A 15,205-nucleotide genomic window follows, 5' to 3' on the forward strand; every position below is an offset into this window, starting at 1 on the left:
AGGAGCATTTCATACCTGTTCATTATCTTCCCCTGTCCCACTAGTTTTAGAACATCAGACACATATTCTGTCATTTCATTGCTTAGGCTTTTTTTTTTTTTGAGACGGAGTCTCACTTTGTTGCTCAGACCGGAGTGCAGTGGCACAATCTCGGTTCATTGCACCCTCCACCTCCCAGGTTCAAATGATTCTCCTGCCTCAACCTTCCAAGTAGCTGGGATTACAGGCATGCACCACCATGCCCTGCTAATTTTTTTGTATTTTTAGTAGAGATGGGGTTTCACTGCGTTGGCCAGCCTGGTCTTGAACTCCTGACTTCAAGTGATCTGCACACCTCAGCCTCCCAAAGTGCTGGGATTGCAGGTGTATGTCACTGCCTCCGGCCCTGCTTAAGTGTTCTGAAGGGACAGTGGCAGACTCTTCAGCTTCGGGGACATTACTCAGCTGAACCTTGATCGAGCATTCTGTGTGAGGTTGATTCTGTCTGCAGAGCCACAGAGATGGGAGAGGGAGAAAGAGGAGGTTGGTGATTGATGGAGGGACTCGGACATAAAGGAAGGGGACCAAGAAGAGATGGAGGTGGCAGAGTACAGCTGACCGACAAGAGGGGGTGTGCTCCCTTTCTTTATTATCTACTTTTTAATATATACCATACCATTCAGCCATTTAAAGTGAGCATTTCAGTGGTATAACCACTGATGATTGTATAACCATCACTGAAACCTAATTTCAGAATATTCCTGTCATCCCATAGAGAAACCCCTTACCCTTTAGCATTCACTCCTCATTCTCAGCCCTGGAAACCACTAATCAAATTTCTGTCTCATTTGCCTGTTCTGAACATTTCATATAAATAGTATCATATATGACCATTTATGACTGGCTTCTTTTACTTAGCGTATGTTTTCAGGGTTCATCCACATTGTAGCATGTGTAATATTTTCTTTTTTATTGCAAATAATATTCCATTGAATGTAGATACGTACATACATACATACATACATACATGAGAGAGAGTGAGTGAGTGTTGTCCCTCCTTGCACAAGGGTTTTGCATCTGAAGATTCAACCAACTGCAAATTGAAAATGTGCTTAGGGCTATGATGGTTGCATCTGTGCTGAGCATGTACAGACTTTTTCTTCTTGTTATTCCCTGAACAAAACAGTATAACAACTACTTACATGGCATTCACATCGTATGAGGTATTATAAGTAAGTATATAAGGTGATCTGCACAGGTCATACGAAAATGACTATGCCATTTTATATCAGGGATTCTCCATCCTCAGATTTTAGTATCCATAGGGCCTCTAGGGCCAACCCTCCACAGTTGCTGAGGTATGCTCTACTTCATTTTGTTTACCCATTCATGAGTTGGTGGACATTTAAGTTGTTTCTACTTCCTGCTATTATGGATACTGCTGCTATGAACCTAAGTTTGTGATAAGATTTGTATAAGTTTGTGATGTAATTTGGCTGTGTCCCCACCTAAATCTCATCTTGAATTGTATGTCTTATAACTCCCATTGTTGTGGAAGGGACCTGGTGGGAGATAATTGAAACATGGCAGTGGTTTCCCCCATACTGTTCTTGTGGAACTTAGTCTCACAAGACCTGGTGCGTTTATTAGGGGTTTCTGTTTTTGCATCCTTCTTATTTTTTCTTGCCGCCACCATGTAAGAAGTGCCTTTCGCCTCCCGTCGTGATTCTGAGGCCTCCCCAGCCATGTGGAACTGTAACTCCAATTAAACCTCTTTTTCTTCCCAGTCTTGGGTATGTCTTTTATCATCAGTGTGAAAACAGACTAATACAATAAATTGATACTAGTAGAGTGGGGCGCTGCTGAAAAGATACCCAAAAGTGTGGAAGTGACTTTAGAACTGGCTAACAGGTAGAGATTGGAACAGTTTGAAAGGCTCGGAAGATGTGGGAAATGTGGGAAAATTTGGAACTTCCTAGAGACTTGTTGAATGGCTTTGTCCAAAATGCTGATAGTGATATGGACAGTAAGGTTCAGGCTGAGGTGGCCTCAGATGGAGATGAGGAACTTGTTGGGAACTGGAGCAAAGGTGACTCTTTCTATATTTTAGCAAGAAATTGGTGGCATTTTGTCCCTGCCCTGGAGATTTGTGGAACTTTGAATTTGAGAAAGATGATTTAGGGTATCTGGCGGAAACAATTTCTAAGCAGCAAAGCATTCAAGATATTACTTGGGTGCTGTTAAAAGCATTCAGTTTTAAAAGGAAAGCAGGGCATAAAAGTTCACAAAATTTGCAGCCTGACAATTTGATAGAAAAGAAAAACCCATTTTCTGAGGAGAAATTCAAGCCAGCTGCAGAAGTTCGCAGGAGAGAATGTTAATCCTCAACACAATGGGGAAAATGTCTCCAGGGCATGTCGGAGGTCTTCCTGGCCACCCCTCTCATCACAGGCCTGGAGGCCTAGGAGAAAATGGTTTGGTTGGCTGGGCCCAGGGTCCCTGTGCTGTGTACAGTCTAGGTACTTGGTGCCCTGCATCCGAGCCACTCCAGTCATGACTAAAAGGGGCCAAGCCACAGCTCGGGCTGTGGCTTCAGAGGGTGGAAGCCCCAAGCCTTGGAAGCTTCCATGTGGTGTTGAGCCTGCAAGTCTCCAAAAGTCAAGAATTGAGGTTTGGGAACTTCTGCCTAGATTTTATAGGCTATATGGAAGTGCCTGGCTGCCCAGGCAAAAGTTTGCTTTAGGGGCAGGGCCTTCATGAAGAACCTCTACTAGGAGAGTGCAGAAAGGAAATGTGGGGTCAGAGCCTCCACACACTGTCCTCCAGACCCCAGAATGGCAGATCCACTGGCAGCTTGCACAGTGCGCCTGGAAAAGCCACAGACACAATGCCAGCCTGTGAAAGCAGCCAGGAGCGGGGCTGTTCCTTGCAAAACCACAGGGGTGGAGCTGCCAAGATCATGGGAAGCCCCTCTTACATCAGCGTGACCTGGAGTCAAAGGAGATCATTTTTAGAGCTTTAAAATTTGACTGCTCTGCTGGATTTGGGGCTTGCATGGGCCCTGTAACCCCTTTGTTTTGGCCAGTTTCTCCCCTTTGGAGCAGCTGTTTACCCAATACCTGTTCCTCCATTGTATCTAGGAAGTAACTAGCTAGCTTTTGATTTTTTAGGCTCATAGGTAGGAGGGTCTTGCCTTGTCTCAGATGAGACTGTCGAATTTTGAGTTAATGCTGAAATGAGTTAAGACTTTGGGGGAAGGCATGATTGGTTTTGAAATGTGAAGACATGAGATTTGGGAGGGTCAGGGGTGGAATGATGCAGTTTGGCTGTGTCCTCACCCAGATCACATCTTGAATTGTATCGTCCATAATTCCCATTGTGGTGGGAGATAATTGAATAATGGCACTGGTTTTCCTATACTGTTCTCGTGGTAGTGAATAAGTCTCAGGAGATCTGATGGTTTTATAAGGATAAACTTTCCCTTTTGCTTGGCTCTCATTCTCTCTTTGCCTGCTGCCATCCGTGTAAGATGTGACTCGCTCCTCCTTCCATTCTGCAATGATTGTGAGGCTTCCCCAGCCATGTGGAACTGTAAGTTCAGTTAAACCTTTCTTTTGTAGATTGCCCAATCTCAGATATGTCTTTATCAGCAGCATGAAAATGGACTGATACAGTTTATACATGAGCATATGTCTTTATTTCTCTTGGTATATATCTAGAAATGGAATTGCTGGGTCATATGGTAACTCTGTTTTGAGGAACAGCAGATTGACTGTTTTTCAACGTGACTGCACCATTTCAGATTTCCTTAGGCAACATTAAGAGATTTTCAGTTTCTCCACAGCATATCTTCATCAGTGCTTGTTAATGTCTGACTTTCTCATGTAAGCCATTCTAGTGGGTTTGAAGAGTTACTCATTGTTTTTATTTGCATTTCCTTGAGGATTAAAGATTTTGTATGTTTTCTTTGGAGAAGTATCTATTCACAGTCTTTGCCCATTTTAGAAATGGGTTGTCTTTTAGTTGTTGAATTGCAAGTGTTCTTTGTATGTTCTGGATGCAAGTCCTTTGTCAGGTATATGATTCACACACATTTTCTTGTCTCTGTTTTGTCATTTCTTTTTGTAATGGCTCATTTTCATGAAGACCAGTTTATTTCTTCTGTCATTTGTACATATCTAAGAATCGTTGCATAATCCATGGTCATGATGATTTACCCCTATATCTTCTTTTAGGAGTTTTATAATTTTAGCTCTTCGTTTAGGCCTACCATTCATTCTGAGCTAATTTTTGTGAGTTAGGGGTCCACGTTTGTTCTTGTGTGTTTGGATATCCAGTTGTTCCAGGGCGGTTTGTTGATGAGATTATTCTTTTCCCATTGAACTGCCTTGTCACTCTTGTCAAAAATCACTTGACCATAAACATGAAGGTTTATTTCTGGATTTTTAGTTGGGTTTCATTGATCTATATGTATATCCTTGTATCAGTACTATACTGTCTTGATTACCATAGATTTGAAGTTGAAATCAGAAAGTATGAGTCTCCAGCTTTGTTTTTCTCTCTGTGTTGTTTTGGCCATTCCATCCATGATCCTTGCATTTCCCTATGAATGTTAGAATTAGCTTATCAATTTCAGTCAGCATTCTGCCTCCCAAAAAGTTGTGGGATTTTAATAGGAATTGCATTGAATCTATATAGATAAGTTTGGGGAGTGTTGCAGTCTCAGCAATAAGTCTTTGAATGTCTTCTAACATGGAATGTCTTTCCGTTTCTTTAGATTTTCTTTCATTTTTTCAACATTTTTCTATAGTTTTCAGTATGCACACCTTACAGTTCTTTTGTTAAATTTATTCCTAGGTATTTAACTATTTTTCATGCTGTTATAAGTTGGATTGTTTCCTTAATTTCATTTTTGGTGGTTTATTGCTAGACTATAGGAATATAGTTGATTTTTATAGATCTTGTATCCTGCCATATTGCTGAATTCATTTATTATAATAATCTTTTTGGTAGATTCTTTAGAGTGTAACATGGAAAGATCATCTGCAAATAGAGATAGTTTTACTTCTTCCTTTCAGTATGGATGTCTTTTATTTATTTTTGCCTAGTTACCACGGTTAGTACCTCTAGTACAGTGTTGAATAGAAGTCTCACGAGTGCACATCCTTGTCTTGCTGTTGATATGAGGTATGAAGCTTTCCATTTTTCTCCATTAAATGTGCTGTGTGCTGGGAGTTTTTCATAGATGTCCTTTATCAGATTGAGGAAGTTTCCTTCTATTCTTAATTTGTGTCATGTTTTTATTTTGAAAGGGCATTAGATTCTGTTGAATGCTTTTTCTGCGTCTGTTGTGATTGATCATGTAGTTTTTGTCTTTTGTTCTATAATATGTTAAATCAACTCCACATTCCTGTGATAATTCCCAGTTGGTCACAGTATATAATTCTTTTTATATGTTGCCAGACTCAGTTTGCTAGTTTTTATTGATAATTACTTACATATTTGTAAGGAATTTTGTCTGTGGTTTTCTTGTGATAACTTTGGTTTTGGTATCAAGGTAATACTAGCCTCATAGAACGAATTGAGAAATATTCCTTCTTTTTTTTTTTTTTTTAAAGTTTGTGAAGGGTTGGTATTCTTATTTTAATGTTTGATAGAGTTTATCACTGGAGCCTTCCTGGCCAGGGTTTTTCTTTATTGGAAGTTTCTGCATTACTAATTTCGTCTCTTTGCTTGTTTCTTATAGGTCTATTCAGGTCATTTTTTCTTCAGTCAATTTCTTGAGTAGTTTGTGTTTTTCTAGGAATTTGTCCATTTCATCAGAGTTACCCAATTTGTTGTCTTGCAGTCGTGTCATGGTATTCCTTTATGATTCTTTTTATTTCTGTAAAGTCTATAATGTCCTCTCTTTTGTTTCTGATTTTACTCATCAACTTTCGGTTTTATTGATTTTCTCTCGTTTAAATATTTCTATTTCATTTCTTTCCACTTTAATCTCTGTTATTTCCTTCTCCTTACTTTAGTTTCGGTTTGCTCTTCTAGTTGCTTAATGTGGAAAGTTAGGTTATTGATTTGAGAACTTTTTTAATACAGGCATCTACAGTTATGAATTTTGAGGCTTTCATTACATTGAATAAGTTTTACTTTCATTTCCACAGATGTATTTTTTTTAAATGAACTTTTGTTTTAGATTTACATAAAAATTGTGAAGAAAGCAGAGTTCCCATAAACCCCACATCCAGTTTCTTTTTAACATCTATACTATTATAAAATTATGTGATATAGTGTACATAATTTAATATCTTAGTGTGATCTCTTTGTTACACTTAATGAACTGATGCTGGTATATTATGATTCTAACTATCATTTTTGAGACAAATCTCATTCTGTCACACTGGTTGGAGGGCACTGGCACTGTTCACAGCTCACTGCAGCCTCAAACTTCCGTGCTCAAGCAGTCCTGCCACTGCAGCCTCCTGAGTAGCTGGAACCACAGCCATGCACCCCCATGCCTGCTTAATTTTTAAAAATATTTTGCAGAGACTGGGTCTTGCTCTGTTGCTCAGGCTGGTCTTGAACTGCTGTCCTCAAGCGACTCTTCCTCCTTGACCTCCCAGAGTGCTAGGATTACAGGTGTGAGCCACCACGCCTGCCCATAATGATTATTAACTGAAGTTCATTTTTAACTCGGATTTGCTTAGTTTTTACCCAGCATCCCTTTTCTTCTCTAGGACCCATCCAGAACACCGCATTATATCTCATTGTCATGTCTCCCTAGGCAGCTCTTGGTTGTGATAGTTTCTCAGGCTTTTCTTGTTTTTGATGATCCTGACAGTTTTGAGGAATGCTGGCTAGGTTTTTGTAGAATGTCCCTAACTTGGGATTTGTTTGATGTTTTTCTCATTGTTAGACTGGGATTATGTGTTTTTCTGGAGGAAAATAAGAAAGGGAAAGCACCATGTTTATCACATCACATCAAAGGCACATGTGGTCAACATGAGTTGTGACTATTGATGATAACCTGTACCCCTGGCTGAGGTTGTGTTTGTAGTCACTCTTTTCTCCACTTTCTGTACTGTGTACCCTTGGAACGAGGTCACTCTGTGCAGCCCACACTTAAGAAGGCAGTTGTGCTCCACCTCCCTAGGTGATGCATTCTAAGAAGAGTGCTTGTCCTATCAGTCTGTCAGGACCACTGGTCATGCCAAGTGGGGTTGGGTCTCAGCCTGGGGAGGCCTTGGTAGGGCCCATTCATTGTTGCGTGGCTCTCAGTGCCTGCCATTGAAGCCCTGGACTGCAGCCTCGAAACCCCTTCTCAGAGTCTGGTGCTCTGATGGTCAAGTGACTGGAATCAATTGAGTCTGACCCTGAAAGGCTTCCTTATGGGTCACTTTTAACAGTTTTTAAGGAATTCAAAAGCTGTTATGCAGGTGGCATCTATTCAGTGATGAGTCCAGACAGCTTATTCAGTTTTTCTTCCAATTGCTAGCAAATAAGTGGTGGCTAAGTCACCGGTCATCTTAACTTAGTGACAGGGCGTCTAAGAGTTGCCATGCTTATGCAGATTCAGTAACGTTAAAGGCAAGTGCAATACAAATTATGTTCATCTTAGCACACACCACTGCCCAGATTTCATAAACAAAAACCTCAATCTGCTGTATCTACTCTTTTCTGTTTCATTTTTTAAAAATTTCAGTAAAAGAATGCTGTTCATAATCCTGTTTATTTGCTTAAAAACCCACTAATCGGGTGCAGCCTGCCCTTAGTAAAATACTGTGTGTTGGGAGTCCCCAAGACCACCCCAGGTTTGGTTAGCCACTACGAGGACTCACAGGACTCAGCATGTAGTTCTACAGCTATGACTTTTTACAGTGTCAGGGTACAACACAAAATCGGCAAAGAGGGGAGGGCAGGTGAGGCAAAGTCTGGTGGAACAAGAGTCCTTCCTCTCCAGTGGAGTCATAAAGGGCATGCTTGATCCAGCAGTGAGTTGTTACAGTACAGTCATGTGCCACACAATGACATTTCAGTCAACGATGGGCCACATAGATGACATCTGTCCGGAAGATGTTAGTGGAGTTCAGAAATTCCTATTGCCTAGTGACGTCGTAACATCCTAGTGCGTCCTGTGCCTCAGGTGTTGGTGGTGATGCACTGTCAGACATGTAAAAGTCTAGCACATGCCACTGTGCACGATACATGATAATAAAAGCTCTGTTGCTGGTTTATGTGTTTACTATACTTTTTATTGTTACTTTAGAATGTACTCCCCCTACTTACTTAAAAAAAAAAAAGTTAACAGAAACAGCCTCAGGCAGGTCCTTCACGAGGTGTTCGGGAAGCAGGCAAGAGACCAGTAGACCAGTGCTTTGTGTATTATTGTTCCTGAAAACCTGGCAGTGGGACAGATGTGGAGGTGGAAAATAGCAGTATTGATAATCCTCACTCTGTGTAGGTCTAGGAAATGTGTGTTTTGTAATGTGTGTTTTGTCTTAGTTTTTAACAAAGTTCAAAAAGTAAAAAAAATAAGAAATACAAAATAGCATGTAGAATAAGGATATAAAGAGAGAAAATATTTTTGTACAGCTGTATAATGTGTGTTTTTAGCTAAGTGTTATTACAGGAGTCAAAAGTTGAAAATTTTTTTAAAGTTTATAGTTATAGTAAGCTAAAGTTAATTTATTATTACAGAAAATCTTTTTCATAAATTTAATATAGCCTAAATGTACAGCATTTATCAGGTCCATAGTAGAGTAGTGTACAGTAATGCCCTAGGTCTTCACATTCACTCAGCACTCACGGACTCATCCAGGGCAACTTCCAGTCCTGCAAGCTCCATTTACTGTAAGTGCCCTATACAGTATGCCGTTTTGATCTTCAATACCGTATTTTTACAGTACTACTTCTTTGTTTAGATACATTTATATACACAAATACTCACCATTGTGTTCCATTTGCCTGCAGTATTCAGTGGGGTCACGTGCTCTAGGGGCGTGCAGCCCTGAAGCAGTGGGTTGTACCACACAGCCTGTGTGTGTAGTGGCTGTAGCACCTGTTGTTGTGCAGGTGCGCTCTGTGGTATCCTCACAAGGACTGAATTGCCTAATAAAGCATTTTTCAGAATGTACCCATTGTGAAACGACGTATGACCGTACTTCTAAGATGCTGTCCACCAGCAAAGCCCGTTAGAGACTCAGCACCCAAGGTGTGTGTTGAGTGTTGGTCATGCACACGTCCTCTGTTAGCAGATACCAACATTCCAGAGTCCCAGAAGGAAAGCAGGCTCAGCATACACCACCTTGTTTGTACACCTTGTGTGCATAGTGAGCTGCTTTTACATGTCCTGGGAATGCTGGGAGCCCTCCTGAAATGGATGCTCTCAGATGCCAGCTGAGGCCAGCCCTGGAAGCAGCCCTTTCTGAGCATGGCATTCTCAGGCTTGCTTTGTTCACTGTGTGCTGCATACTGTGCTGTTTTGTTCTTTCTCTTCTGCTTATACATTTTTAGGTAGATGATCAGGATCATTTCCCGGGTTGCAAAGACCTCCTTTTAGAGGGCAGAGGGGGTTGTTACTGATGGCAGATGCTAAATAAGCATGTGTGCATGTGTGTGCATGCATGTCACTCAGTAACATTTGAGAGTCACCGTGACTAATCCTTGCTGTGTAGAAATGAGGAGCTGGGGCCTTCCAGTGTTCAAAGAGAAGCTAGAAACCCAGACTTATTTTTTAACGCTCCCTGTTGTTAGCTGGGATTTTTAAAAGAATCTCCAAGTAAAACAAAACCTGTCTGAGCTACCCCAACCTGCGGACAGCCAGCTTTGCTTCAGCTGGGAAGGAGCCATCAGGGTCTTTAGACAGATACTCTGTTAGTTCCCTAGGGCTGCCAGAACAATGTGCTACACACTGGGTGGCTTCAACACCAGAACTTCATTGTCTCCCAGTTCTGGAGGCCACAAGTCTGAAATCAGGGCATTGGCCGGGTTGGTTCTGAGGCCGTGAGCGAGCGAAGGTTCTGCTCCAGCCTCTCTCTGTGGTGTGTGGGTACCCAGCCTCATGCTCACGTGGCCTTCTCCTGTGTGCATGCCTGTCTCCAAGTTTCCCCTTCATGTAAGGGACCCAGTCATATTGTATTAGGTCCTGCCCTAATGACCTCCTTCAACTCCACTATCGCTGTAAGGTCTTGTCTCCAAATACGGCCCATTCTGAGGCACTGGGGGTTAGGACTTCAGCATACGCATTTTGGAGGAGGGAACACAGTGTCACCCATATTCATGGGATACCCACAGAATCATGCATGCATTTTGTTACGGTTTCTCCAGGGATACCAGTAAGGAGGTTTAGGCTGTAGTTTACGGTAAAGATTATGCTTTATATTAGTTTATTAACCTATATTCATAATATAAGTGTATAGTTCAGGCTATTGGAAAGTCTTACAGCATCAGTTACAAAAAGAATCCAAATGTGAAACTGGCAGAAATTTTATAAACAGAAAATAATAATTACTACTTTAAAATGATTTTTGTTGGCCACGAAAGTGGTAATTTATAGAGCATTGCTGAATACAGGGAGTTTGGGTAGCTACCCCAATTCCCCCAAAGTAGTGTGGTTATGAGACAGCACTCTGGAATCAGAATATAGTTGAGAATAGAATGAAGCTGCCAACTCACTTCACGAAGTCTTGGCCCGTGTGGTCTCGACCTCAGCCTTACTGAAACATGCTCTAATCATCCAAACCAAACAGCTGAAAGGCAGCAGAATTAAAACTCAGAGGGAAATCATCTCTGGTACAGACTCAGATGATTAACTGGCCTAGTATCACTCTTTAGAATGGGATGGGAATAATTCCGGCATCCCTGGGGTCTCGTTCGCATCCGTCCTTGACTCTGCGGGTTTTGTTTCCTCCCCTCCAAATGCCTCTGCACAGCTTTGTGATGTGCAGTCAGCTGATGCCTCTTTGTAGCTCCGTAGTTGCTCATTAATCTGTGGTTTCAAGAGAGACTTCTCAGGATAGTCATTCTCGAGAATGAAATCTGAAACCTTAATTGAGCAAGAGTGACCTATTAGCAATGGTCGTGGGCTACTGTTTAGAAAAACCAATTGTGTATTATTTTACTTGGCAGAGAGTTAAAATATCCAAGTGGGAGTTTACAAAAGAAGTTGCAGTTGACCCTTGACTGTAGTTGTATTGGGAAGTTTTGCTAAATTACGTACTTTTAAGTCGAGCTTACTGCGAATGCCTTATCTCCCAGTATAGCAACTGCTTTCCCTGTTACAGGATGTATCTTACTCTCTGATTCCTTCAGTTAGCCGTCGTGGAATATTTCATAACCTGGTTCATGACTGTTTGGTTTTTTCCCCAAACATTAAGTGTTACCTTAAATATTACCTAATAGGAGTTAACAATACTCATCAACTAAGGTAAGTTACCAAGTCAGAAGAAAACGTAGTCAGCTTTAGTACTGAGTCAGTGAGCACCGACCTCTGTGGAGAGCTTGGGAGATTGGAGCAGCTTCTGTGTGTACAGGAGTGGGGTATCCCGGCTCTGGGTGAAAATTGCTTCACAGTCTTCTTTTTTGCTGTTTTAATGATCTGGAGGTTTACTTATTTCTCGTCCCTGTTTGCTGCTCTCAGCAGAGTGGTATTGCACATTTTCTGGTTCTCTTGGAGAGTAAGAGGAGTTTGTCATCAGCCATTGTAAAATGTGCAGCCTGGGGCCCTGAGGTCAGTGCCCGCTGGAATTCCACTGAGCCTCACCTAGGTCTTTACCTGGAGAGTTATGATGTACACGCAGAGGAAAATTAAGATCTAAAACAGTTAGCTTGTTCTTTCTCTTCAAACTTAATATAATAAAGGCTATTAAAGATGAAAATCTCCAAAAATTGATAAGGTTATTGAGTTCTATTGAGTGACCTACTTTTTTTCCACCAGTAGTGTGACAACTATTACTGCTCTTATTGTTCAGTGAAGGACACTTGGAAACCCCCACAGAGGCCCTTCCTGTGCAGTTAGAATGCTGAGCTTCATGACTTCGGTGCCTCAGGTGAAGGTCGCTCTGGCTTCCTGTGTGCCCGTAGCAGAGTGGACTCTGCCTGAAGCTGCCGCCTCTGAACTTTATTGTTCAATACGGCACAGGACTCAGTTTCCCTTAATTGACTACACCTTTGTCGACGCAGTGCAGTTCTCTTTGCTGAATGCCGTTGTTTGTGGTCATTTTAATAGAGGAATCTCCTGTATGTAGTCCCACCGACTTCCCTTGTGCTGGAAATCTGCCCTTCCCATAGCTCTTTCGGGAGCCTGCCAGAACCCTGCGTGGATGCGGCCCCTTGTCGACCCTGCAGGACCACGCATCCGTGAAGCATTCAGGGAGCATGCTCTGCGGCCCCTGTGCTAGATGACAGGCAACACTGGGGATGAGGTGAGGGCCTCAGCCAGGCTTCCTAGGGAGGGACACAGGGAGGAGGCTCTTGCACGACACTGAGATAAATGCAGCTCTGGGAGCAAGGTGAGGGTCACCCCAGCGAATTTGGGAAGGTCAAGGTGGACTTTCTCTATAATGGTTTTCCATGTTATTATCAGCGCACGTAGAACCTCTTATCACAGTTGATTGGCTGTTTGGCCTTTGGGATTTGAAACATGTTACTCCACCTGACCCATGAACAACTCCAGGGTTAGAGGCGTAGAACCCTGCACAGCTGAAAATCTACGTATAACTTTTGAGCCTACAAAACTTAACGAATAGCTTGCTGTTGACGGAAAGCCTTACCTATAACATAAATATTTGATTACGATCTATTTTGCATGCTGTATGTATGCTGTGCTGTATTCTTACAATGAAGTAAGTTGGAGAAAAGAAAATGTTAAAATAATAAGAACAAGAAATGTATTTGCCATTCATTAAGTATAAGTGGGTCATCATAAAGGTCGTCATCCTGGTCATTTTCTCATTGAGGAGGGGAGGAGGGGTTGGTCTCGATGCCTCCGGGCGGTGGAGACGGAAGAGCTGGAGAAGGCGGAAGGGAGGCGGGAGAGGCAGGCGAATTCGGTGTAACCAAAAAAATCTGCACATCACTGGATCCACACAGCTCGAACCTGTGTTGTTGAGGGGTCAGCCATACTTTCTTTTTAGGATTTTCACTTTGTCTTCTGTACAGTTCCCTGATCCCTTCTAAGGAACATCTGACAGGCCATAAAAGTCCAAGTTTTTAAGATTTAAAACATTGCTATTTCATTAGTAAAGCACTGAAAACAGAACAATAATCTTTTAAAGCAAGAGAACCATCAGTCATGGATGCTTTTGTTCAGCAAACAGCTGGGTGCCATCCCCCTTGCCCCTAATCATGGCACAGCCACCATTTCTCCGGAAGAGGCAGAGAAGAGTCTGACCTGCACCTCCCCACCCCACCGACTTCTCAGGGTCTTCACAACTGCACTTGGCAAAATAAGCCACCAGGAAGCTTTGGTTGCTTTGAGGGAGCATTAGACCCTCTCACTCTGTGGTTTAGGGATCAGGGGTGGGGGCCTCTGCAGGGGAGCTGGGCAGGCCGTGTGACCTTACGCTGCTTGTGACCCTACACTGCTCATGACCCTGCACAGCTCACTGATGGTCTTTTGATCCTTAATCTGCCCAGAGTTTTGCTTCCATTAAGGATTATTTCTCTCCCTCTCTCTTCCACCCTCTCTGTCTTCCCTCCCACTGTCTTTGTCTCTCTGCCCTTACTCCCTTGCCCTTGTCTCCCTGCCCCCCTCATCCCCCATGGCTGCTTCCTCTCCTGCCCCTCCACCTGCATAGGCACTGCCTGAAGAGTCCTTGCTGCTCTAATTCAGTTTCTTATTGTGCAAGAGTCCACTTCATTTTCCTCGTCCTGTGCCCCCTATGATACTGCAAGCCTAGTTTAGGAACTTGCAAACACAGCCGTGCCTTAGAAGTTCTTTCCCAAACTATTACGAGAGCACCGCGTACCAGGTTTCACTCCCTCTCCTTTGCTGCCTCTTCATCCTGCCTCCAGCCCTTGAAGTGGGAGGGGCCCTCCACTCTCAGGCCCAGCCCCTCCTTTTCTCCATTCTTAAGCCTCCTCCAGGTCCTGTGTCCCTGGCTTTGTTTGCTTTGTGGGCCTGTCGAAGACTGTCAGACTGGCTCCCCAGTGTACCCTGGGGAGGAAGAATAGCGCCTACCTAGCTGTGCAAGTGGAGAGCTGCGGATCTTCCAGAGCAGCCCACCTTCCGTGGTTGTGGGGCCCCTTCACAGGCCTTATGTATTGGCGTCCTGAAAGAGACCTCTGCCAGTCAGTGTTAATGACACTTTTTCTCAAGAACTTCTTAAAGTTTAGCCTCCTCCTCCTAACAGATGCCCTGATGAGGTAACAGGTGTGAATTCTCCCTTTTATTTATTTATTTTTAAAAACCTTTCCCATTCCATTTGGGAGTGTTGGTATCATTTAACTGAAAAGAATCTGTATTTTATTTATGTAAAAACATTTTCCACATGTGCCTTTTTGCATTTTGTAATATTTAAGACTTTACGGATATTATATACTATGAATAATTATAATGAATTAATGAGTTTTATCTGCAGGTTCTTAATGCATGGATGGTGTCTGCTTAATTTTTTTTTTTTCTGATACACTTTCACTTTGCAAATGCATTTGATAACTGTAGTAATTTCATAGTTCAGAGAAGTGCAAGACATACTATCACAATAAACAGAGTTTTACTATGGGATACTAAAAAAGGCATTCATACCTTGTGGCCCAGCATAAACAATGGGTGTTGTAGATATTTCTGATGTCTGTCTCCAAGCTAAATTCTGTCAGTTTAGAAATCCTATGTTACTTGGTTTTATTTTTCCAACGATTTAAAAATCATTAAAATGATTGGAAAATAAAACCAAGTAATATATAATGTATATTCTATACATTCTTTGTCTTTTCTATTGGAACATTCATTAGTGTGTATGGATATCACAGTCAATAGACTGAGAAATGAGCCTGTGACTCGAATTGGTTCCTCCACAGAGTCTGTGGAGATCCAGCTGCACCGACACTGTCCACTGATGGAGTGGGACCTTGAGCCTGTGTTTCATTAGACTGTTGAGCCCTTTGGCCTTTTAAAAATATATATGATCAGGAAATAAATTTCTCATTTACAGTGGGTGTAGTAACATGATTTTAGCTTTTTTTTTAGGAACGCTGGTGTTTAAGAGAAAACAAATCACTTAGCTCTGGCATT

General features: G+C 42.2%; 1 protein-coding gene across 4 annotated transcripts in view; it reads left to right on the top strand.

Moving 5' to 3' along the window:
• The window catches only part of CCNY (cyclin Y), a 204,719-nt gene that overhangs the window by 176,393 nt on the left and 13,121 nt on the right, over positions 1-15,205 (top strand). The gene's annotated exons all lie outside the window — the stretch shown is intronic.

The sequence above is a fragment of the Saimiri boliviensis genome, chromosome 8 (genome assembly GCF_048565385.1).
Source record: "Saimiri boliviensis isolate mSaiBol1 chromosome 8, mSaiBol1.pri, whole genome shotgun sequence".
Classification (NCBI taxonomy): domain Eukaryota; kingdom Metazoa; phylum Chordata; class Mammalia; order Primates; family Cebidae; genus Saimiri; species Saimiri boliviensis.